At 39.3% G+C, this 27638-nt stretch overlaps 1 non-coding gene across 1 annotated transcript; it reads right to left on the bottom strand.

Annotated features, from left to right (window-relative positions):
• Positions 1–18833: 18833 nt before the first annotated feature.
• LOC127116729 (small nucleolar RNA R71) lies at positions 18834–18940 on the bottom strand. The gene has a single exon (XR_007801525.1). It is a non-coding gene; the product is annotated as a small nucleolar RNA R71 (small nucleolar RNA).
• Positions 18941–27638: the final 8698 nt, after the last annotated feature.

Genomic DNA, 27638 nt, shown 5'->3' on the forward strand with positions numbered 1-27638 from the left:
AGGGTAAGGAGACACCCTACTGTGAGAAGGCCAATGTATCTGCAGGAGTTCAAGGATGTTGTTCATGCAGGAGTGGTTCTGGATGTCATAAACAAAATCATGGCATCTGATATGGTGGTACCTACTGTAAAGCAAAAGTGGGTGATTACTTGATCAAAGCTGTGAAGCAAGATCTAGTGGATGGTAACTTGGTTGAAACTGTGAAGTAAAACCAAGTCTGTAACTCTGTCGTTATTCTCTGGTTATGTTGTTGGCTTTGGCAACATTTTTGACAAAAAGGGGGAGTAACCCCTGAACAAACAGAGTGGGTGTCTCTACAACAGACACTCATGGGTCTCTACAACAGACTCTCAGGATGACAGATTCCTCCCCTGCAGCAATTGTGTTTGAAGTTTTATTTAACTTCTGCATGTGTGTGAGTGTGTTGCCACTCTGAGTGTATTAGCTAGTATTATTTCCTGCTAGGTGTGTGATTCCGCTGCCATGAACTCTGTTATGGGGATCAAAGTGTTTTAGCCAAAAATTTGCCAAAGGGGGAGTTTGTAGGTGTTTAATTGGCTGCATTATATGGTAAAACACTAGATGGTTACTAATGTCTTGACTGATGTCATGACATGTATGTGTGACTACAGTGTAGTTACTGCAGGACTAGCTAACACAGGATTTATTGAATGTCAAATTGGATGCTGTGACATTCATACCTGTCAACAGATACTAAGGAATGGAACAGCAGGTGTTCTGTTAGAACTTAGTATTTATTTCCAGTCTGGTTATCAAGGAAAGACCAGACCTGGCATAAGGCCTCTTGACTGAATGTCAAACTGGATGTTATGACATTCATCATGGACAGCAGCTGCTGAAGATTTGACAGAGTGGTGTTCTGCTATACTTCAGCATGTAACTTAGTTTGTTCTTCAAAAGAATAACAGAACTAACTTAAGGCCAAATGTGTAAATGTTGAGTTGGACACTTTGACATTTATTAATGTAAGCTGTCACTGTAGTATGGTCATTTTGATCATGTACAGGTCAGCAAAATTGTACAGTCTGTTTTCTGGAAAAACAGACTCAGCATATGGACCTTGATGTCAAGCTGAATGTCGTGACATTCATGCCTGACAGCATATGTTATATTGTAGGTTGTTCAGTTTTCTGTTTCAGCTTTTTCTCAGGCTATTCTTCAGGAAGTCAACAGCTTAGAGAAAAACCAGGAAATTAACAACCAAGCTACATTCAATGAACCTAACAAATAGCCTATTTGTTAGTAACCTAAATGTTGAATTTATGGGAACTCGCGTGACCTTAAATTCAGGAGAATACAGGTGCAAAAGCCCAGGGTACTGCAATATAAAAAGGAAGGCGTTCCTTCATTCAGTTTCAGGGATTTTGAGGCGTGAAGATTTTGTGTGTCCATCATACTTCACTGCTGTATTTTTGTGAGTCTTGTATTAGACGTATCTTGTAAGCCAAGTCGTTATCAAGTAGATGATAGCTTTGGCATAGGGTGTTCATTGAGTTGTAAGTGTTGTGTCACTCAAAGCTTTTAAGCGTGAGTGCTGTGTATCTTGATTAAAGCTGTGAAGCACAATCAAGAGTTGTTTGAAGTGTGACTTCAACTTGTCTTTAATATTGTTTAAAGATAGTAATCACTGAGGTGATTGAGGGGGAGTGAGTAGGAACTCTGATCTTAGGTTAAGATTGAAATTGCATTGGGTAGGGATTAAGTGATAAGTTGTAAACGGGTGAGTTTAGCTTTGAATTGATACTACTAATAGTGGATTTCCTCCCTGGCTTGGTAGCCCCCAGATGTAGGTCGTGTTGGACTGAACTGGGTGAACAATTACTTGTGTTATTTACTGCACTTACTGTTAAGTTCTGCATAATCCCTGTCTGTGCAGAATTGGATGTCATAACAACCAGTGTGACATCCAAAGTCTGATAACTAGAATTTCAGAGAAGTTAAAATGACTCAGTGACAACAAACCATTAAATTCCTTTGTCCCCACTACTTATGTGACAGGCTCTAAATGTTTAAATTTTAAAACAAAAAATATGAATCCTCAAAAAGCCACACTTACTAAAGACTCCCCGATATCCATCGTTCCCAGTATGTTTTAGGGGTAATTGTTATGGGCCAACCATATTCCTCTTGTACTGACCACTTTGGAATAGCCTATACCGAGTCATAGTGTAAGACCCCAATTTTTACCCTAAGATCCCTTATGATATCTTATCATATGCATTGGCTTTGGGATCACACCTTGGCATACTCCTTACCCCACATTCATTGGGTTTGCATTGGGAGAGATCACCAAGCACATTTGATTGTATCATACTTTGTTTTTCATTATTTCTACTAACCAAAATACCAAAAATATGTCCATGTATAGTTTTTACTTTTGTAGGTAGTGTGTGTGCTCACCAATGCTTCATCAAGCTTACATCTAGGGTTTGAGACCCTCAATGCAAGGAGACTAATCATAGATGGTTTACATTGACTCTAAGCATCATTTATGGATCCCATGGTCTTCACATATCATTTTGATCAAGAAATCATCAAGAGTTTAAAGTTTGTTTACCTTGGAAACCCTAATTCATCTACGTATCTTGTGTGACTTCTTCAACAAGTTTCTTCAACATTTGATCAAATAATTCAAGGGATACTTCATATTATATCATCTTACACATATATGATCCTCCATGAGTCCCAAAAATCAAGCGAATATCAAGCTAGCAAGATGGTTCATGGTGGTTGACTAGAGAAAGTCAACTGGTCAAAATTGGGATTCCCTAGACCCTATCTCCTACAATTATTGTCATATCAAAATTATTCCAAGATCAAAGTTATGCATAATGACATTCCAAACAACTTTCATGTTGAAATCTAGATCTAGTTTTTCTTGGAAAGTCATATTTTATGGTGAAAGATTATATGTTATTTTGTCTGAACCCTAGTTAGGAAGTCAACTTCCCAAGACCATAATTTTCTCAATTTTTAAGATATTGTTGGTTCTATGTGTTGGCATCAATTTTGGTAAAACTTAGTGTTATCACAAGATGTCACCAGTGTTGTCTTGACATGTGATATCAGCTTCCTGCAGTTTGTTTAAATATGGTTGTGTAGGAGTTAGCCAAGATGTCAGACCCGATGTTAAGACATGTCCATACAGAACATTCAGTCTGAATGTTATGTGTTTTCTTGTTGAGCTTTACATGCATATCTTTGTGTGCTTATATGGAGATTGCATACGCTATTCAAGGAGTAATTCTATTTCAAACCAAAATTTTCTATTTTCCAAAAAGGAATGATTAACTGCTGTTTCTTAGGAGATACACAATTAAAATAGAATTACGGTTTCATGCTGCCCAAGCCTATTCAAAAAGCTTCTATTTAAAGGCCATATAAAACCTGTTTTAGATACACAAGATACTAACGGTGAAGTGAGAGAGTTTTAGGGTTTTAGTTTTGTGTGAACTTGTGGATTTTGAGCCATTCATTCACCTTGTTGATGTATGAATTGGACTGAGATTTGTGTTGTAATTTGTCCACTCTAAGCTTTGAAGTACGAGTGTATTTGTTTACTTGATTGAAACTTTTAAGCAAGATCAAGTATGTGTCCTTGAAGTGTGTCTTCTTTCTTTGTAGTATTTGTTCTTATATCACTACTGTGATTGAAGGGGAGTGAGTAGGGTCTCATATCTAAGAGTTCTTAGATAGAAGTCACACGGGTAGAGATTAGGAGAAAAGATTGCAACTTGAATTTGTTTACGGAGAGTGCTTGAACTAATTCTGTTTAGTGGATTTCCTTCCTGGCTTGGTAGCCCCCAGACGTAGGTGTGTTTGTACCGAACTGGGTTAACAATTGCTTGTGTCGCTGTTTCAATTGTTTATCTGTTTTTATCCTGTTTATATTTCATTTGTTGTTCAGATATTGATGTCGTGACATTACCTTCGACATCTCATATCTGATACCAGAATTTCAATTGGTATCAGAGCAGGCATCCTGCTCTGGTTTTGGGTGAGATCTTGGGACGTTACTTTCTGGTATTATGGATAGAGACAGAGAATCTGTGCACAGACCACCAATTCTAGATGGATCTAACTATGACTACTAGAAACCTCAGATGGTAACCTTCCTGAAATCGTTGGATAATAAAGCTTGGAAGGCTGTTCTAACAGGCTGGGAACACCCCTTTACTACAAAGGATAAAGAAGTTACAACTGATAAGAAGCCTGAGGAACAATGGACCAAGGAGGAGGATGAACTAGCTCTTGGAAGCTCTAAAGCATTGAATGATATATTCAATGGAGTTGATAAGAACATCTTCAGACTGGTGAACAATTGTGAGGTGGCTAAAGATGCTTGGAATATTCTCAAAACCACTCATGAAGGTACCTCTAGAGTGAAGATGTCTAGATATGAAAGTATTCATGACTTCCATATGAATATACTTGAAATTGCTAATGCCTCAGGAGCCCTGGGTAAGAAGATGTCAGATCAAAAGCTTGTGAGGAAAATTCTCAGATCACTTCCCAAGAGATTTGCCATGAAAGTGACAGCCATAGAAGAATCTCAAGATATCTGTAAGATGATAGTGGATGAGCTAATTGGTTCCCTCATAAAATTTGAGTTGGGAATGAGTGATGGATCTGAAAAGAAAGTCAAAAGCATAACCTTTGTGTCAAACTATGAAGATATAAAGGAAGAAAGCAGTCAGGATACTGATCAAGATATGGCAAATGATTTAGCATTACTTGGAAGACAATTCAACAAAATCCTGAAGAGGATGGATGTGAGGTCAAAGTCTAATGTCAAGAACAACTCATTTGACCTCAGTAGGCCCAATGATGCTGGAAGAAGAACAAAATCTGAAGAAAAATCCAGACAGGGAAAAGGAATTCAGTGCCACGAATGTGAAGGGTGTGGTCACATTAGAGCTGAATGTGGGACATATCTCAAGAAACAGAAGAAGGGTCTTGCTGCTACTTGGTCTGATGATAATTCTGAAAGTGAAATAGAATGAGAATCTGCCAATCTTGTGACTTCCTTGACTGGGAGATGGGATCCTGATGAAGACTCTAGTGATGATGAATTAACCTTTGATGAATTAGCTACTTCTTATAGGAAGTTATGTTTCAAAAGTGAAGAAGTGTGTCAACAAGTGGAGAATCAGAAGAAATTGATAACTCAGCTAGAGGCTGAGAGGACAGAACACTTAGAAACCATCTCTAAGTTGAAGATTGAAGTTGTGCTCGTGAATTCCAAACTGGATGAGATGACAAAGTATGTCAGAATGCTAAACAATGGATCTAATACCTTAGACAAAATCCTCCAGGCTGGAATGATGGCAGGAGACATGATTGGCCTTGGGTTCAATGAATCCTCTCCTGACTGTAGTCCCACTGATAGCAAACCAAAGATGTCACATCAAGTGTCTCAACATCACAAGGAAAGACAACATAAAGGAAAACACCAAAGATGGAGATGTCATTACTGTGGGAAATTTGGTCACATAAAACCATTCTACTTTAGACTGTATGGTTATCCTAGTCCTACTCATCAACCTAGACCCAAACAACACATCCTTGCTAACAGAAAACAGTGGGTTCCTAGGGCCGGTGCTACTAACTTGATAGCTCACACTTCCTTCAGAGTCCCAGCCAAAGAAGATTGGTACTTTGACAGTGGATGCTCCAGACACATGATTGGAAACAAAAACCTCCTGGTTGACCTTTAATCCCATGTCACCAGCTATGTAACTTTTGGTGATGGAGCAAAGGGTGAAATCAAGGGGATTGGAAAGCTGAACTACCCTGGAGTTCCTAACCTTGATAATGTGTTGCTTATTAACGGATTGACTGTAAACCTGATCAGCATCAGTCAACTATGTGATCAAGGTCTAAATGTGAACTTCACAAAAACTGAATGCTTGATTACTAATGCAAAAATTGAGGTGATCATGAGAGGAGTCAGGTCTAAGGATAATTGCTATATGTGGATTCCTCAAGAGACTAGCTATTCATCCATATGTGCTCTAGCTAAAGAAGAAGAAGTGAAACTATGGCATAAAAAACTGGGTCATCTGCATCTTAAAGGAATGAAGAGGATCATATCTGTTGAAGCTGTCAGAGGAATCCCAAAATTAAAGATTGAAGAAGGAAGAGTATGTGGTGAATGTCAGATTGGAAAGCAGACAAAGATGTCACATCAAAAGATCAAACATGACACCACATCTAAAGTGCTGGAACTTCTCCACATGGACTTGATGGGACTTATACAGGTGGAAAGTCTTGGTGGGAAAAGGTATGCTTATGTTGTGGTGGACGACTTCTCCAATTATACCTGGGTGAATTTTATAAGGGAAAAATTTGATGTTTTTGATGTGTTCAAAGATCTTTGCCAAAGACTTCAAAGAGAAAGAGAGAGTCATGTTATCAAAATCAGAAGTGATCATGGGAAAGAATTTAAGAACAATAAATTTGCAAAATTCTGTTCATCTGAAGAGATTGGTCATGAGTTCTCTTCTCCCATTACTCTTCAGCAAAATGGTGTGGTGGAAAGGAAAAATAGAACTCTCCAAGAATTTGCTAGAGCTATGATTCATGCTACGAAGTTGCCTTACCACTTCTGGGTCGAAGCTATGAACACGACCTGTTATGTTCACAACAGAGTAGCCTTGAGAAAAGGGGCCTCAACCACTTTATATGAAGTCTGGAAGGGAAGAAGACCTACTATCAAATACTTCCATGTGTTTGGTAGTAAATGCTATATCCTGGATGATCGTGAACAAAGAAGGAAAATGGACCCCAAGAGTGATGAAGGAATATTTCTGGGTTACTCAATAAACAGCAGAGCCTTTAGAATGTTTAATTCCAGAACAAAAGTTATGATAGAGTCTATCAATGTTGTTATTGATGATCAAGAGACTGATGTCACAGACGATGTTGAAACATTTCTGAATGATGCCCCAACTGATATCCTGGACAAAAGTAGTGAGAGTGAGTCCATTAAAGCTGAACCTGAAGCTGATAAAGTTAATAAGGGACCCTCCATCAGAATTTAGAAGGACCATCCTAAAGATATCATTATAGGAGACCCAAATAAAGGGGTCACCAATAGATCAACGGAAGTGATCTCACACGCCTGTTTTGTGTCCAAGATTGAGCCTAAGAATGTTAAAGAAACTTTAACTGATGAATTCTTGATCAATGCCATGCAGGAAGAGTTAGGCCAATTCAAGAGAAATGAAGTATGAGAATTGGTTCCAAGACCTAAAGGAATAAATGTTATTGGAACAAAGTGGGTTTACAAGAATAAATCTGATGAAAAAGGTGTGGTTACTCGAAATAAAGCAAGATTGGTAGCACAAGGATACACTCAAGTTGAAGGTGTTGACTTTGATGAAACATTTGCTCTTGTAGCTCGCCTGGAGTCCATTAGATTATTACTAGGAGTGACATGTATTTTGAAGTTTAAACTGTTCCAAATGGATGTGAAAACTGTCTGGATATTGTGATGCTCATTGGGCTGGAAGTGCTGATGATAGGAAAAGCACATCATGAGGATGCTTCTTCTTGGGGAACAATTTAATATCATGGTTCAGTAAGAAGTAAAATTGTGTCTCTCTGTCTAATGTTGAAGCTGAATACATAGCAGCAGGAAGTAGTTGTTCTCAACTGGTATGGATGAAACAAATGCTGACTGAATACAATGTCTCACAAGATGTCATGACATTGTACTGTGACAACCTGAGTGTCATAAACATCTCAAAGAATCCTATTCAGCACAGCAAAACCAAACATATTGATATACGTCACCATTTTATTAGAGAACTTGTGGAGGATAAGATTATAGTTTTAGAGCATGTTGCTACTGAGATGCAGTTAGTTGATATTTTTACAAAGTCTTTGGATGCAAATAAGTTTGAAGTCCTAAGAGGAAAATTAGGGATTTGCATTTATGAAGACTTGTAGCAATTAATTTGGAGTGGAAAAAGTAAGCAAATTAGTGTCTATGTGGCTAAAATAAAGCGCCCCCTTTATGGTAAATCATCACCTTATTTTGGAAATACCATCTATTCCATCTTCACACGCTACGCCCATAACCTCACTACCTACTCCAACCTTTCCATCTTCCTGCTCCTTCTTCATAAAATATCTTCTAGGGAAGCTGTATTTTTTCCAGAAAAACTCCAAAATGTCACAACATCAATATACTTCTACTTCAAAAAATACTAAGTCTACTCAAAAAGTTAGCGCTCCTTCCATGGACATTCCCGATGATGAGATTCAAGATGTTGTTCCTCTCTCTGTTATTCCCAACGAGGCCATTGATTTGAACCAACCCATGGATGCCTCAGCTTCTGCATGCCCCAATCAAGGTAAAATCTCTAGTATTCCTTCTGGCTCAACTCCCGCCACTAATTCTAAGGAAGATATATACCACACTGATCGTGTTATAAGAAACCTAGTCACTAGAATCCTTAATGAAGGACATTCTGTGAAGGAAGTCTCTACTCCCCTGTCTAAAATGTACCCCTCTCCTGAGGTTGAACAACATAGTGAGACGGATGACGATTCCTCCAGTTCTGAGAAGGATGTGGCTACTGAAGGGTTGTGCTCTCTAGGGTAAACCGTGTCTGAAAAACGAATATCTATGGCATCTAAAACGGTCAATGCTTCTCACTATAAGAAGAATGATGATGCAAACGATGTGATTGACCTAGAGGATGATAGGTCTGATGATCAAGAGGATAGATTACTTCATCACTTAAAGCCAAGTATGGCTAAATGCATGATGACTCGAAAAGGAAGACTTGTGGCTGAACTTATGTCAGCTAGAAAAGCTAACAAGACTGATGATATTTGTCTCTCCGAATATTGGAGCAAGGTTGAAGTGAAGAAGAGGAAGGTCAGAGAAGATTCTGAGTTTGAAGAGGATGTTGAGGAAGATGTCCCTGACATCTCGCCTGTGAAGAAAACCACTGCTAGGAAGTCTCCTGTTAAAGTTGTTGTTGTTCATTTGGATAACATCTCTTTCCATCTTGAGGATGGAGCTGCCAAGTGGAAATTTGTGATTCAAAGAAGGGTGGCTGTGGAAAGGGAGTTGGGGAAAGATGCTGTTGATGTCAAGGAGGTCATGGACCTGATAAAGGCTGTTGGGTTCTCTCAATGCTATGAGGGTTTAGTTAAGGAATTCATTGTCAACATTCTTGAGGATATTGCTGATAAGAACAACAAGGAATTTTGCAAGGTGTTTGTGAGGGGTAAGTGTATCACATTCTCTCCCACTATTATTAATAGTTTTCTAGGAAGAAAAATTAAGGGTGCAGGTGAATTGGAACTACAGACAATAAGGTTTGTAGAGAGATTATAGCTAGACAGGTGAAAAGTTGGCCTATTAAAAAGCATCTTCCTGCTGGGAAGTTGACTATTAAGTATGATATATTGCATAAAATAGGACCTGCAAATTGGGTCCCTACCAACCATATTTCCACCATTGCTAATACCCTTGGAAGGTTTATTTTTGCTGTTGGAACCAAAGTGAATTTTGACTATGGTAGATTTATGTTTGAACAAATCATCAAGCATGCATCTACTAATGTAGTTAAACTGCCTATTGCCTTTCCCTCTATGATCTGTGGGACTATCCTGAATCAACACCCTGGTATTCCGTGCTCTAATGACTTACTTAGTAGAAGAAAACCTGCTCTGTCTGTGAACTATAAATTGTTTGAAGGCAGTCATGTCGAGGATATTATCATGACATCTGCCATGAAAAAGTCAACCTCAAAAGTTGGAACAATTGCAGAGCTTAAGGAGACTTACAAAGAGCTGGGTGAAGGGATAAGGGTAGCAACAACTAGGAAACAATCGTTGGAAGCCTTGATTGCAAGCTTGGAGCAGGCTGAAGGCGAAAATATTGAACATGTTAAGGAAGCTGAAGCCCACACCTCTAGTGAGAGGTCTGCAGACAATGATGAGACAAGTGGCAATTCGGTTTTTGGTGCTAATGAAGCTACAAGCTCAAGCTCTACTGATTAGCTCCTTTGACTTTGGTCCCTATTGATGTGATGGTTTTCTTTGATGTTTTTGATGGATTTCCTTGTTTTTGGTATTACCTTGTTGATCTGTTTCTCGGCTTGCTTACAACTGATTATGTACTTGGTTTTGTAACCCTTTAACTTTTGACATTTCGGTTAATGACTAAATAGACATTTATTTTGTCTCTTTGGTATCTTTTGGTTAAAAATGGGGAGAAGTAGCTATAGCTAGATGATGTTTGACTGATACAAAAAGGGAGAACTGTCTGGTGTGTAGTTGAACTGTCTGGTGTGTAGTTGTGTGGCATAGGGGGAGAACTTTGTGTTCTGTATGTGTGAAGCAGGTTGGTGCTTGGTGTGGACTAGCTGAAGGGGGAGGTGGTGTGTTCTGAGCACAAGCGTTTGTGGGTTTACTAGTTATTTTTTCTACGTGTATGTTCACTTCTACTGCTGAACTGATACTTTGATTGATTTCCTGTGAACGTATAATCTGATGTATGTGTTAGCCAAAATTTGCCAAAGGGGGAGTTTGTTGGTTCTATGTGTTGGCATCAATTTTGGTAAAACATAGTGTTATCACAAGATGTCACGCGTGTTGTCTTGACATGTGATATCAGCTTCCTACAGGTTGTTTAAATATGATTGTGCAGGAGTTAGCCAAGATGTCAGACCCGATGTTAAGACATGTGCATACAGAACATTCAGTCTGAATGTTATGTGTTTTGTTGTTGCACTTTTCATGCAAATCTTTGTGTGCTTATGTAGAGATTGCATGCGCTATTCAAGGAGTAATTCTATTTAAAACCATAATGTTCTATTTTCCAAAAAGGAATGATTAGCTGTTGGTTCTTAGGAGATACGCAATTAAAATAGAATTAGGGTTTCATGCTGCCCAAGCCCATTCAAAAAGCTTCTATTTAAAGGCCATGTAAAACCTGTTTTAGATACACAAGATACTAACGATGAAGTGAGGGAGTTTTAGGGTTTTAGTCTTGTGTGAACTTGTGAATTGTGAGCCATTCATTCACCTTGTTGATGTATGAATTGAACTGAGTTTTGTGTTGTAATTTGTCCACTCTAAGCTTTGAAGTACGAGTATATTTGTTTACTTAATTGAAGCTTTTAAGCAAGATCAAGTATGTGTCCTTGAAGTGTGTCTTCTTTCTTTGTAGTATTTGTTCTTATATCACTACTGTGATTGAAGGGGAGTGAGTAGGGTCTCATATCTAAGAGTTCTTAGATAGAAGTCACACGGGTAGAGATTAGGAGAAAAGGCTGTAACTTCAAGTTGTTTACTGAGAGTCTTTGAACTAATTCTGTTTAGTGGATTTCCTTCCTGGCTTGGTAGCTCCTAGACATAGGTGTGTTTGCACCGAACTGGGTTAACAATTCATTGTGCCGCTGTTTCAATTGTTTATCTGTTTTTATCCTGTTTATATTTCACTTATTGTTCAGATATTAGTGTCGCGACATTACCTTAGACATCTCATATTTGATACCAGAATTTCAATTGGTATCAGAGAAGGCATCTTGCTCTGGTTCTGGGTGAGATCTTGGGACGTTACTTTCTGATACTATGGATAGAGACAGAGGATCTGTGCATAGACCATCAATTCTAGATGGATCTAACTATGACTACTGGAAGCCTCGGATGGTAGCCTTCTTGAAATCGTTGGATAATAAGGCTTGGAAGGTTGTTCTAACAGGCTGGGAACACCCCTTTACTACAAAGGATGAAGAAGTTACAACTGATAAGAAGCCTGAGGAAGATTGGACCAAGGAGGAGGATAAACTAGCTCTTGGAAAGTCTAAAGCATTGAATGCTATATTCAATGGAGTTGATAAGAACATCTTCAGACTGGTGAACAATTGTGAGGTGGCTAAAGATGCTTGGAATATTCTCAAAACCACTCATGAAGGCACCTCTAGAGTGATGATGTCTAGATTGCAACTGCTTACTACAAAGTTTGAGAATTTGAGAATGAAAGAAGATGAAAGTATTCATGACTTCCATATGAATATACTTGAAATTGCTAATGCCTCCGGAGCCTGGGTAAGAGGATGTCAGATGAAAAGCTTGTGAGGAAAATTCTCAGATCACTTCCCAAGAGATTTGCCATGAAAGTGACAGCCATAGAAGAATCTCAAGATATCTGTAAGATGATAGTGGATGAGCTAATTGGTTCCCTCATAAAATTTGAGTTGGGAATGAGTGATGGATCTGAAAAGAAAGTCAAAAGCATAACCTTTGTGTCAAACTATGAAGATATAAAGGAAGAAAGCAGTCAGGATACTGATCAAGATATGGCAAATGATTTAGCGTTACTTGGAAGACAATTCAACAAAATCCTGAAGAGGATGGATGTGAGGTCAAAGTCTAATGTTAAGAACAACTCATTTGACATCAGTAGGCCCAACGATGCTGGAAGAAGAACAAAATTTGAAGAAAAATCCAGACAGGGCAAAGGAATTCAGTGCCACGAATGTAAGGGGTATGGTCACATTAGAGCTGAATGTGGGACCTATCTCAAGAAACAGACGAAGAGTCTTGCTGCTACTTGGTCTGATGATAATTCTGAAAGTGAAACAGAAAGAGAATCTGTCAATCTTGTGACTGCCTTGACTGGGAGATGGGATCCTGATGAAGACTCCAGTGATGATGAATTAACCTTTGATGAATTAGCTACTTCTTATGGGAAGTTGTGTTTCAGAAGTGAAGAAGTGTGTCAACAAGTGGAGAACTCATAGTTAAAATAGTATATAATAAATAGTTTTCGTGGTAATTTCTTAAAAAAAATATATAAAAATACCTCTATTCCAGCTGAAGGGATTTTTGACCAAACCAGTTCACTATTTCTAAATGATGAATTTTCAGGTAATGTTTTGTTCTTACTAATGATTTTTTAACTTGATATATGCACTGTTTGGTGCTATGAAGTACAACATGTTATTAAATTTTTCATTTACCTTTTAAGACAACAATAATCTAAATTTCTCAATTTTGTTAACTTTTAGTTCTAAGTTGCGATGACAAAATAGCTTGAGTTATTAAAAAAATTATGATATGCCATAACTTTGTCAGAAATATTATGAGGTACATAACTGAAGAAAATTTTAACAAATATTCATCTAAATACATTTTTCTTTTATTTTTGAATTATATCAAAAACATATACTAACTCTATGATTTACAGCAAGGGATCACCTTGTCTTTCTTCGGCATTGGTTTATGATGCTTTCACATAATAATAAATAATAAATGAAACATCATGGTACTATTACTTGCTTTACAACTTAAGACATGTGTAACGATTATTAAAAGCCTTGTCAATTCCATTATCAATCCACTTTCGATGTATCGAAAGAAGAAGATACGAAAATGTTGGGGATGGGACCCGTTTGACTAATAAGGTTGGACAATGAATTTAATATTTTTTTTAGAATGTTTACTATCTTTTTTTCTTGTTTGGGAAAAGCCAACCATTCCATAGTTAATGCTTCAGGTGGAATTTTCTACATAGTACTCTAACTTTTTCTTTTTTAGCTAACCCTGGGTGGTATCCATGAAAAACTATGCCACCCAAAGTGAAAGCACAAAGAAGTTTACTCGCCTTCTCTCTTCCATTAATTTGAAACTTTTTTCTCACTCTATAAGTGACCACTATTTTCACTATCTTTTCTTTCACATTTTACACTAAGATAAACTTGTTTTTCTTTTTCATTTCTCATGTAATTTAGAAAAGAAATCATAAACAAATTAAATAGAAATAGAACCTGAGATACAGAAGCACGCGGATAGAGAAGTGTAGTTAATTTTTCGAAACTTATCAATCTCTACTAATTCTCCCAGATCTTATATCATGCCTGTCGCATTACGCGAAAAACCGGCGGGAAACAAGAACAACAGAGCCGCCACCGTGCGTTATTTATCCCAAAAGAGGGAAAGGAAACGCTCAGAGTAAACCTGGAAAAAGCATGGTCTCGCGACCAAAGAGAATGGGATCGGGAGTCGGTTATGCGAAGGGAAGGTATTAGCACCCCTACGCATCCGTCGTACTCGACGGGATCCACGCACAAAAGGAAGGAAAATGGTTGCTAAAATAATGCTCATAAACAAACAAACACTGGCTGAAAGAGACACAAGAAAACAAACAAGACTGACTCGGCAGGATATCGCATCCTGGGCCTACTTAGTCTATCAAGCATAGACATCAGAGTCGAAGTAGTTCGGACCGGGGGAAAACACATGCTCGCTAGGATGTCGCATCCTATGCATACGTATCTTCTTGGACTAAGAAGAATCAGAGCATCCGTAGCTTGGCTCACGCACACAAACAAAACCACAGGCAAACGTGGAATCCGAATGCCAATCGCTGGACTTACATCAGATTCTGAACCAAACACACCCACACTAGAAACCAGATGCCACTTGATGGACTTATACCGGACTCCAAGCACACAACAAGACAAAACAAAAACGGGCGCCCGGAGAGATCAGCTCATCTCCTGCCTACGTACCTCATCTGGTATGAGGATCAGGGCGACGTAGTTCCCCTACGGAGGGACACAAGACTAGCCTAACCAGATAACAGAGGGAGACACAACTAGGGAGACTAACTCGAGCCTAGATGTTATCATGCATAATCATCCCTAAGTCAAGGTTGCTATCTAACTTGCACAGGAAGCAAGCTAAACCTAAAGCACAGGCAATAGCAAATCAAACAATTTACAGATAACACACACTATATACACATCAAGTGGGGCTCAAACAAAGGTGAGGCTGTAAGAGCAAGCCAAACTGGAAGGGTAATGTTAGCTCTTAACCTTGACATTGAGAGTCAAGGTGAAGCCAGATGAAAGGTGAGTGAAGATTAGACTTCACAGCTCTTATCCCTGGCCAGGGAGAGCTTCAGACAATGAAGTGTGGGTCCAGAAAGTGGGAACCCTTCTACACTTATGACACTAACTCGACTGATCTTGGGTTAATGTCCACAAGGCATCAACATGTGATGTGAGCCAAGGGACGACTCAACAGAATAGCAGGAGGTGGACTACACACCTCTTATGTCTGCCAATTTCCTTAACAAAGGTCTTTTCCTGCTTGGGGACAAAAATAAATAAGCACAAACATTGCCTCTTAAGGAGGACTTCAGACAGGTGCCTGGCCAAGTAACAGGCCAGGTCTTCCAGACTACATGGAGAAGAGATCATTATACCTCAGTGCTCAAGCTAGAAAGCAAAGCACAATCAAGTTCACAAAGGAACTATAGCAACTAAGGTACCTGAAATCAATCCAATATAATCAGTACTCAGCTCAAACAATAAGCAAACAGACAATGGTCAACAGTTAACTATACAGTCAAACAACAGTCAATGCACAAAGGTGCAAGCCACAAGGCACAAACTCAAGTTTCAAAACCTACAAAACAAACTCAAAGTTAGTCATAAAAAAACTACAAGCCAACTCCAATTGAGTGCACATCATCAAGCATAAGCAATTGTGCTCTTAACCTGAAACAAATCTCAAATGTGAGAGCACAAGACCACTAGTACAAGACAAGGGTCAAAATGAGAACAAAAAGTCAAAACAGAACATGAAACTTATCCAAAATCAAGATCAATCAATTAAGAATCCAATCCAAGTGGTTTCACATTCATATCATTCACTAAGATGATTTCATAAGGCAAAGAGTGCAAAACATGCAATTTAGAACCTCAAAGAACCAAACAGAAAGATTCAACTCAAATCAATTCATAAACATTTCAATAAATCCCCAAAATATTCATGGTCAAACAGCATTCATAACATGACAATCACACCAAATTTCAAGTTATTTGGACCAAGGGAAGCAAGTCAATTAAATTCATGAAGTCAAGCCAAGTTCAAACAAGCTCATACAAAGCATCAAAACATGCATCCAATTCAAGCAATCATAAAACAGAGACCAAGCATGATAAATGAATGAAATCAAAGCCATGTCAAACTTCAAGATGTCTATAATACACATGCCAAATTTCAAGTCCATCCAATTAACCACCAGAATTTCCCAAATCAAATAAAATCATGACTCACAAAACGTCAACAATTGGTCAAACAGGGGAGAAATTATCAAACAAATTGGAAATGCACTCAAAAGTTCCAGAAAAATTCACATTCATTCTCAACATTCATAAGTATCCTCATGAAAAGATCCAGCTCAAATCATATTCATATGGCATGGAAACAAAAATCAACAAGTTGGACATGAATGGTGTGACACAAATTGTCACACCTCTATGCAAAAAATCATATCTCACAATCCAGAAACTCAAAAATCACAAACCACATACCAAAATGCTCCTTAATGTGTCTAGAACAAGAACAAACAATTTCAGCCTCATCCAATTAAGCATCAATATTTCACAAGCAAAATGGCATGGAAGGTACAAATTGAAGACACATGAACAAACCCTAGGCAATTTAAAAATCCACACGTGCATAAATTCTGGAAAAATCACCATAAATAACTAGAGATCATGAGAAACATTTCACAAAAAATCCCACATTATTTGGACAAATATTGAAGAACTTATGATTTTTCTAATATCAGCATACAAAAATGAAATAAAAATTTGAAAATGAAAATGAATTAAACGAATTATTTAATTAAAATTGAAATGGAGCGCTGGAGCGATTGATCACACTAAAATTCACCGTATTTCTGACTCCGATTTCGCATGCATTCTTAGCTTTTATTGTTGTTTTGCTTTGTTATTTCTTTGTTTTCTTATGTTTTCAGGTTTTTATAATAATCGGAGCTTGAATCGGGAAAAGGAGCGAAAAAGGAGTGAAAACGGGCGAAAACCTAGAAATTCAGCGTTTTGCACTTACGGCACCCACCGTGGCGGGCGCCATGGGGTTAGCCATGACGTGGCCACGTCTCAAGACCACTCCTCAACCGTCAAGACCCACGATCCCCACTCCATCATCCCCTGTAGGGACCATGGCGGGCGCCATAGGCCTGTGGCGGGCGCCACAAGGCCAAAATCAGTAACCTCCACTTTTTAGTGGAGGGGCGTCCCTGTCATTTCATGCTTTCAGTTTTTACTATAAATAGGACCTTAGATTTTCGTTTTTCTTCATCCAGAATTAGAATTCTCTAGGCATATATCAGTTATAAAGCAGTTGCCATTCCACATCGGGGTGCCTCTACAATCGAGTGATCGAGTCTGTAATCTGTCTGTGGTTCGAGTTTTTGGAGCACTCTGGAGGAAGTTAATCCTGCCGCCATTTTAATTCAAGTTCGTATTTTACTTTTATTTATTTCCTGCACTCGCACATTTACGTTGTTTATTTCCTGCACTCGCACATTTACGTTGTTTATTTCCTGCACTCGCACATTTACGTTGTTTATTTCCTGCACTCGCACATTTACGTTGTTTATTTCCTGCACTCGCACTTTACTTTGTTTATTATCCGCACTCGCTTTAAATTACTTTTATGAAAAACTATAAAAAGAATATTTACTTTATCATGTCTAACTAATTCTATAAAGGTTAGAATGTAAGGATCGTAATTAAACCAGTAATCAGTATAATTGTTCGTGGAAACACCTAAGGGCTATTTTATCTTTCAATTCAAGTAATTGTTTTTAACTATTTCAAAAACAGCCAAAAGCGCTTTGTCTAGTTTATTAGGAGATTTTAGATTAAAAAGAAAAGAGATTTTAAAACGATTTTCGGACGCGTTAGGAAGTTTAAACTCTGGTTCGTAAGAACCTCTTTTTGCTAAGAAGTCCAGGTTAAAATACTTTTCAACTTAGTTAAGATACTATATTTCTTAAAAATAGGTTTACTACTCTAACGCAGTACGCACGTTTTTATCCGTGACAATAGGAGGGGTTGATTAGAGAGTACAACTCGGTTCTGAATACGCGAAAGCGACAGTTCCTGTCAAATTAGTTCTTTTCAAAGGAGAAAACATTGCCCATAAGTAGTTCCACTAACAAGTACTGGATTATCATTGATTGCGTGAATTACATTCGAGCCTGTCTTTATTTATTATTTAAAATTATAATTTTATTTACCATTGCACCCTTATTAAAACCCTTAAAAATAGTTGCCTTAGATACACACCATAACAACAGGTTTGATAGATTGACACTTGGTCTCTGTGGATTCGATAATCTTTTATATTACTTTGACGTGATTCGTACACTTGCGAAAAACACGCATCAAGTTTTTGGCGCCGTTGCCGGGGACCAATTTCGTCAAATTTCATTACCCTGTAGTTATACCGTTTAGACTAAGGTTGTTACCCACCGGTCAATGCGAAAGACTCGCAGTGCCGGAAGTTTAGTAGACCCTCTAGCTGAACCTGAACGTTACGCTCGCGCACGTTTATTTTTCCATAGGAATAGGATAGCTATGGCCGAAGAACAAAACCGAAGACCTCTTAAGGACTTCGCCCAACCATCAAACGAGGAACCTAGTTCCAGTATAGTAAACCCCGTTATCCCAGCCAATAATTTTGAACTTAAACCATCCCTGCTGCAATTAGTGCAACAGAGACAATTCTCAGGTCTCGCTACTGATAACCCAAACCAACATTTAAAAAACTTTCTTCAGTTAGCAGACACCTTTAAAACCAATGGAGCTTCTCCTGAGGCGATACGCTTAAGATTATTTCCCTTTTCCCTCAGAGATAAAGCTCTATCATGGTTAGATTCCCTTCCACCCAATTCAATAACAACTTGGGATGACCTTAGGAAAGTTTTTCTTGCTAGATATTTTCCCCCAAGTAAGACCGCTCTTCTTCGAAACCTTATAACTAGATTTACCCAACTCCAAGGAGAGTCGTTGTTCGAAGCCTGGGAGAGATATAAAGAACTATTAAGAGCATGCCCACACCATGGCTTAGAGAATTGGCTAATCATCCAAACCTTCTATAATGGACTTCATTATAACACTAAGATGACCATCGACGCTGCTGCTGGTGGCGCACTGATGAATAAACCTTACCCTGAAGCTAGTGCCCTTATCGAGGATATGGCCCAAAACCATCAATCATGGGGAGTAGAACGAGCGACAGTGGAAAAGAAGGAAGCCCAAGGAGGAATACATGAGCTAAGCTCTATAGACATGATGCAGGCTAAAATGGACGCGTTGGCCCTTAGAGTCGAACATATGTGTACAACTCCGAATACTGTAGCCGCAGTTTCGCCGAATTGTGAGATATGTGGAACGCAAGGACACCAATCCGCCGAATGCAATCTGTTAAATGAAACCAACACTGAGCAAGTGAACTATACCCAAGGGAACCCATTTTCTAACACATATAACCCTGGATGGAGGAATCACCCAAACTTCTCCTACAAAAATAATAACCCTATTCAAAATACCGCACCTCCGAGACAACAAGGTTACCAAGCCCCTAGAACAAATCAACCTATGCAACCTGTACCGCCAAACCCGAGCTTTGAAGAAATTGTAAAAGATTTCATCGTTGCTCAAAAACAGAAAAACAAAGAGTTCATGAACCAAAGCGTCCATGTTAACGAACTAATTACCCAGTTAGGAACCAAGGTTGATCAAATCATTACTCATAATAAGATGCTTGAAACCCAGATCTCTCAGGTAGCGTTAAACCAAGCCCCACAGACTACCCCTGGAGGACAGTTCCCTGGACAACCTCAACAAAACCCGAAAGGGCAAGCTAATGCCATTACTCTACGAAGTGGAACCGCTTATAAGGAGCCTTTAAACCCTAGATTAAGTGAGCCTGAAACTTCTAAGAGGAGTGAGGAAAAGGAACCAGAGAAGCCTGAAACCCCGGAAAGTCAAGAAAAAGGAGAAGAACCTAAAAATAAAACCTATGTACCACCACCGCCATACAAACCACCAATACCATACCCTCAAAGATTAAAGAAAACCCAAATCGATAATCAATATCAAAAATTCGTTAAGGTTATAGAAAAACTTCGCGTAGAAATCCCCTTTACAGAAGCCATCACCCAAATACCTTCTCATGCTAAGTTTCTCAAAGACATACTTACGAATAAACGTAGACTTGAAGATCCGAAACCCGTGGAATGTAATTCTATTTCCGAAGATAGGTTAGCAAAGAAAGATAAAGATCCCGGAAATTTTTCCATTCCTTGTATTTTAGGGAATCATGTCATCGAAAAAGCTTTTCTAGACTTAGGAGCTAGTGTGAGCTTAATGCCTTTAGCAGTTTGTGAGAGATTAAACTTAGGAGAATTACAACCTACTAAGATGTCGCTTCAATTAGCCGATAGATCCGTTAAATACCCTATAGGCATACTTGAAGACGTCCCTGTTAGGGTGGGTCAGTTGTTTATACCTACTGATTTTGTTGTCATGGACATTAAAGAAGATGACGACATACCAATCCTCCTAGGTAGACCGTTCTTATCGACTGCTGGAGCCGTAATAGATGTTAAAAAAGGAAAACTAACTTTTGAGGTAGGTGAAGAGAAGATAGAATTTATATTGTCAAAATTTCTTATGGCACCTGTGATGGGAGATTCTTGTTATGCCTTAGATATCATCGAAGAATGCATTAGGGAATTAGAACAAGAAGAAGAAAATAAATCTATAAAATTGCCATCAACCCTTATTTTGGAAGATGACAATTATAAAACACCCTACATTGATGATAACCTTCACAAATGTTTATCTCTTACCCCAGATCCTATGCCTTGCCCTATGAAACCGACCGTAAAACTTAAGGAACTGCCTAAAAACCTGAGATATGAATTTCTGGATGAAGATATGAATCGTCCAGTTATAGTCAGTGCTACCTTAAACCAAAAAGAAACCGATCAATTATTAGAAGTTTTACGTAGGTACCCCTCAGCCTTAGGATATAAGATCTCTGATCTAAAAGGAATAAGCCCATCCGTATGCATGCATCGGATTTTGCTTGAAGAAGATTCAAAACCTTCCAGAGAACACCAACGTAGAATAAATCCTATAATGAGTGCGGTAGTTAAGACTGAAGTTCTTAAGTTACTAGAGGCAGGTATAATATATCAGATCTCGGACAGTAAATGGGTGAGTCCCGTGCATGTAGTACCCAAAAAGGGAGGCATCACAGTCGTACAAAACGAGAAGGGCGAACCTGTAGCAAAAAGAACCGATGGAGGTTGGCGTATGTGCATAGATTATAGAAAATTAAATAAAGCAACTAGGAAGGACCATTTCCCATTACCATTCATAGATCAAATGTTGGAGCGCCTAGCCAGACACTCTTACTTTTGTTATTTAGATGGATATTCAGGATTCTTCCAAATACCTATTCACCCCGAAGATCAAGAAAAAACTACCTTTACATGCCCAGTTGGAACTTTTGCCTATAGAAGAATGCCTTTTGGACTTTGTAATGCTCCTGCAACTTTCCAACGCTGCATGATGTCTATCTTTGCTGATTATTTAGATGGAATTATGGAAGTATTTATGGACGATTTCTCAGTTTGTGGATCAGATTTCAAAAATTGTCTTGTCAACCTTGAGAAAATCCTGGAGAGATGTGTGGAGGTAAACCTTGTGCTAAATTGGGAAAAATGTCATTTCATGGTCACCGAAGGGATTGTTTTAGGACATATAGTTTCCGAAAAAGGTATAGAGGTAGATAAAGCAAAAATAGAAGTCATAGAGAATCTAAAACCGCCGAAGACTATCAGGGAGATAAGAAGTTTTCTTGGACATGCCGGATTTTACCGACGTTTCATCAAAGATTTCTCCAAAATAACAAAGCCCTTAACTGGTCTTTTAATGAAAGATGCTGAATTTATCTTCGATGAAAAATGTACTGAAGCATTTAATCTTCTAAAGGAAGCTCTGACTTCAGCACCTATAATGAAACCCCCTGATTGGTCAGAACCGTTTGAGATAATGTGTGACGCCAGTGATTACGCTGTTGGAGCCGTTCTAGGTCAGAGAAAAGATAAGAAGTTACATGTGATTTATTATGCCAGTAGAACCCTAGACGCTGCACAGCTCAATTACGCAACAACCGAAAAAGAGCTCCTAGCTGTAGTTTTTGCAATAGACAAATTTAGATCTTATCTAGTAGGAGCCAAGATTATAGTTTATACCGACCATGCTGCCATTCGTTACTTACTAAGCAAAAAGGATGCCAAGCCTAGGTTACTTCGATGGATTCTATTACTGCAAGAGTTTGATTTGGATATCCGTGATAAGAAAGGCACTGATAATGTGGTAGCTGATCACCTATCTAGGCTAGAATACCTGAAACCTGATCCAGTTCCCATAAATGACGATTTTGCCTATGATAGACTGATAGCCCAACTAGAAACCATTGAAGAAGATAACCCAGACCCTCATGAGTATTTTCAAAAATCCTTAGCCATAAGTGATGTACCTTGGTATGCAGACTTTGTTAATTATCTAGCCGCTGACATCATACCCCCTGATCTAAACTACCACCGGAAGAAGAAGTTCTATAGTGATGTGAGAAACTTCTATTGGGACGAACCATTTCTTTTCAAGAGAGGTAAAGATGGCATTTTCCGCCGTTGTGTTCCAGAAGAAGAGGTAAATAATATAATTGAGCATTGTCACTCTGCACCCTATGGTGGACATGCAAGCACATCTAAGACCTACGCCAAGATTCTTCAAGCTGGCCTATTCTGGCCTACTATGTGGCGTGATGTCCATGCTTTCATTGTCAAGTGTGATAGATGCCAACGCACAGGAAATATTTCAAGACGTAATGAAATGCCGTTAAGAAATATCCAAGAAGTAGAACTCTTCGACGTATGGGGTATAGACTTTATGGGACCGTTCCCACCATCTTTTGGAAATCAGTACATCTTAGTAGCTGTTGACTACGTATCTAAATGGATTGAAGCTATCGCCGCACCCACAAACGACACCAGAGTAGTCATCAAATTATTCAAAAATTATATATTTCCCAGGTTTGGAACACCCCGTTTAGTCATAAGCGATGGAGGATCGCACTTCATATCGAGAATATTTGATAAACTTTTAAGCAAGTATGGAGTTAAGCATAGAGTAGCAACACCATACCACCCACAGACCAATGGACAAGTGGAAGTATCTAATAGGGAGATAAAACAAATCCTCGAGAAGACTGTCTCTATATCTAGAAAGGATTGGTCACAGAAACTTCAAGAAGCATTATGGGCCTATAGAACCGCTTTCAAAACTCCTATAGGAACAACCCCTTATCAACTGGTCTATGGAAAATCATGTCACTTACCTTTTGAATTGGAACATAAGGCCTATTGGGCCATCAAAACTTTGAATTTGGATTACTTGACAGCTGGTGAGAAACGTATCCTTGACATCCACAAATTAGAAGAGCTCAGACAATCTGCCTACGAAAATGCCATCATATACAAAGAAAGAACAAAAGCTTGGCATGACAAAAGAATCATAAGAAGAGACTTCAAAATAGGCGATCCTGTTCTCCTGTTCGATTCTAGGTTACGACTTTTTCCAGGTAAACTCCGTTCGAGATGGACTGGCCCTTTCGAAGTATCTAAGATCCTGAGATCCGGTGCTATTGAAATCAAGAACTAGACATGTAAACCGTTCATCGTCAATGGACAGAGGTTGAAGCCCTACGAAGGAGGTGACATCCCGACAACATACACCTGCCATACTCTGAGTGATCCACCATATCCTTCCAATGATGTTTAAATATCGGTCGTCGAGCTAATGACGTTAAACAAGCGCTGCATGGGAGGCAACCCATGGTTTTTCTTATTTTTTTGTACTTTTTATTTTTTACTTTTACTTTATTTTGTTTATATTATTATTATTATGTCAGGACTAACGATTGAATGTTTTATGTGCTTTCAGGACTTGTTTGCTAACCTTGTACAGAATGCAGAACCCTGATGACATGCACGTGGCCTTTAGAGATGATGCACAGAGAGAGCGTTACTATGTTCACATGAGACGCCCTATGGCTCCTACCAGGTACCCTGACCATGACTGCATGGATGCCTTGGGGATAGAGCCAAGCGTCAGATTTTTATGCCATCAACTCCAGTGGGAACAGTTTGACTACAGGAACAACACTTATAGGAACTTGACTCTTGAGTTCCTCAGCTCGTTTCATTATGACCCCTGGGCTGGACCCGATGGACTCGCTGTTTTCAGGTTGTTCGGGATTGACTACTCATTCTCTCACAAGGAGTTTGGTGATTTGCTAGGTTTCCAGACTACTCCTGATGCTATTCCAGATACACCGATGGGGTATTTTATGAGCAGAGAAGTGGAAAAGTTTTGGACTAAAATATCCGGCGGAGGGAGCCAAGATCCTTCTACCCAGTTTTCTCAGGTAATCCACAACCCTGCATTGAGGTACTTCCAGATGATTCTAGCACATTCTTTCCTAGGTTTTCCAGATACAGAGACACTGCTAAGTGAAGAGGAGATTTTCCTACTGTTTTGTGCGACTCAGTCTCGCCCTGTTGCTTGTGGCAACTTTCTGTTAAAGGGCTTGGCTAGTGTTGCCAGATCATCCGTAGGCATCATCCATGTCGGTGGGATTGTTACACAGATTGCTACTGCATTGGGTCTGTCTCGCAAGTTATTGCACCTCAGGACCTTCTGCTTCTACACCACCCTGGATATTGATTTTTGTCTTGATAGAGGACTGATGAGGAGGGCTTCTTTTGAGCCCAACATGTTTAGACTGCTGATCGACGGCGAAGCGATACACTATTTCACATTACCAGATCAGCTGATGACCAGTGTCCATGATCCTGAAAATTGGAGTTATGCTCTAGAGGGTTATGGAGAGACTATCGAAGAGCCGAAATCGCCTCCCGCCGCTGAGTACACTCCTACACCTCTTACTCCCCAGATCACTGTTATGTCTAACAATTTGTCTCTGCAGCCACCTGACCTACAAACACAGATTTATGAGCTCCGTAAGGAGACTGCCCTGCTCAAGCAGGAAGTGGCAGACTTAGAGTTACAGATGCAGGTTTCTGATCTCACTCATGCCTCAGAGACCGATGCTCTACATCAGGCGATTGAAGAGCTTCGGAGGGAGATAGCTGAGTTTCGTGGATCAAGCCAGGAAAAGACGCCTACCACATGACTCATTCTACCCTGACAGCATTACCCTAGTATTTTATTTATCGCATTTCCAGACATATTTTACTTTACTGCAGCTTTTATATTTTCATGCACTCTGAATTTCTTATATATATACATATTATGCACTAATGTTAACTTTTTCTTTTTCTTTTGTTTCTTTAATTATTTTATTTTTTGTCGTGCAAAGAAAAAAATATATAAGACAAAAATATTTTCATTTTTGTCTTTACAAAAAAATATGCAAGCCTCAAGCCTTGAAAAGAAGAAGAAAACGCTATTCAGACCCCCCGGAAGACAAAGGTGCAAGAAGGCCCAAAAGGAGGATCCAAAACCACAAGGCCCAGGAATTGGCCTTGTGGCGGGCGCCATAGGCCCTGTGGCGGGCGCCACACCGTACCAACAACAAGTACGGGGCTGAATCCCCATTTCCACCATTTTCATCCCTTTCTTCACCAAAAACCCATTTTTCCAACCTTCCAAATCCTCCTTGAACCCCATTGAAGCTCCCTCATTTCCAAAATACCCACCATCCATAAAACATATCCAACATCCATTTCCATTTTCATCCATCAAAAAACCAAAAAAATCAAAACTTTATCATTCCCTCATAAACCACTTTTTCTACCATTTTCACTACCTAAGGAGCATTCAACAATGGAGTTCAACGGATTTCTTCTTCGTGATGGAAGACCGGGCGAAAGGCAACGGAAAATTATTCAGAGGCTTCAAAGTCGAGAAATTCTCTCGACTAGGTACGTCGACGATAACTGTCTGTATGCTTTGGGTATTTATCATAGTGTTTTTAATTTATTAGAATTTCTAGGCTTGCATAATATTTTCATTAATCAGGAACCTACCTATGAGCGACTGACAACTGAGTTTTTGAGTTCTTTAATATACACTGTCAGTCCTAACACTGCTAGCACTGTTGGTACTGTTATTTTTAGACTGTTCGGAATTGAGTATGAATTCAGTACCGACAATCTAGCAGGTTTGTTAGGAATCCCTCATAGGGAAGGTGCAATTTGTGAGGCACCTTTGGATGCGGAGTGGTCGGCCGAGGTATTTACCTTCTGGCAAAGGCTTTCAAGTTCTTCAATTAATTCTTTCGAAGGGATACTTGCGTCGACCATTCACAACCCGGCCATAAGAGTTTTTAGACTTCTTTTGGCATGTACTATTTTTGGCCGGGAAAGTCCAAACAAGGTAAATGCTCGTGAACTCCTATTTTTGCAAGGATGCCTCACTAGAACCCACATCAATCCGGTCCCGTTTATGCTTGCTCATATGACTTTATTTACTAACAAAACAGGACCGATTGTTTTTGGAGGGCTTGTTACGTATATTGCTCGGGCTCTTGGCCTGAACGATGAGATAGCTACACTTGAACCACTACCTCCTCGCACAATTAATTTAAAATTTCTGAAAGACATGAAATTGTGCCGAGCAAGGAGAGAAGGTGGTTATGAGTTGATGGTTCATGGGGTAGCTATCCCATCTGTTGCTTTACCATGCAGTAGACGTACTGATGTACGTGATGAAAGGAATTGGACCTATGATCTTAATGCTCCACGTGTTTTGGGTCCACTTCCTCCTAATATTCCCGATGGGGAGGCACATGACACTGATGATGAGTATGATCGGAGAGAGCAGTCTCCCATCCCTCACATGTCCCCCCATCGTCCTTCACAGTCACACACCGCACCATCTTCCTCTAACCCTGTTGCAGGTACTGCTCCTGGATTCCATGTCACCGAGGAGATGTGGCGTGATATGACAGCTAGAGAAGAAAGGCGTGATGGCCTTCTCTCTACTATTTCACAGCAGCTGACGGACAATATGAGCTTCATGCAACAATCGCGATTGGTTTCGGATCGTGCCTATAGCAACGTTTGCCGTACCTTGAACGATATCTCATTAGAGCAGAACCGTCAGAGAGAGTTCAACAGCCAACACTACCAGCTTGTCGAGGCCACTCAGGGTTCCATCTTAGGTAACCTTCGAGAGGTTCGGAGTGCTCAGGCTGCTTTATCAGCACGACTCGACCGGAGGGACCAGCATCGTAGTAGATCCCGTCGTTCCAGACCATCACATCAGGACGGCGAAGGCACCAGTGCCCCTCCTCAGTAGTCTTTTTCAGGTTACCCCCCTTATCTTATTTCGAAACATTGGGGACAATGTTCGATCTAAGTGTGGGAGGGGATTTTATTGCTTTCTGTCATTTCCCTTTCTAGTTAATTATTTCCTTTCAGTTATTTCCTTTCAGTAATTTAATTTTCTTAGATAATGCATGAGTCTGACGAGTCACCAGTATAGTGTCTTTTTAGTTCATCTTCATTTTTTCCCATTTCCTTAGCCTTACCAGAAAATTTTTAAAAAAGAAAATGATATTGTTTCACATGTTTTTTGGGCTTTGGGACAGGTTTAGATTAGGATGTAGTGACCTAGGTCAACTTTTTGAAACATCAGAACCATTTTAGCACCATAGACCTC

The sequence above is a fragment of the Lathyrus oleraceus genome, chromosome 1 (genome assembly GCF_024323335.1).
Source record: "Lathyrus oleraceus cultivar Zhongwan6 chromosome 1, CAAS_Psat_ZW6_1.0, whole genome shotgun sequence".
In the NCBI taxonomy this organism is placed as follows: domain Eukaryota; kingdom Viridiplantae; phylum Streptophyta; class Magnoliopsida; order Fabales; family Fabaceae; genus Lathyrus; species Lathyrus oleraceus.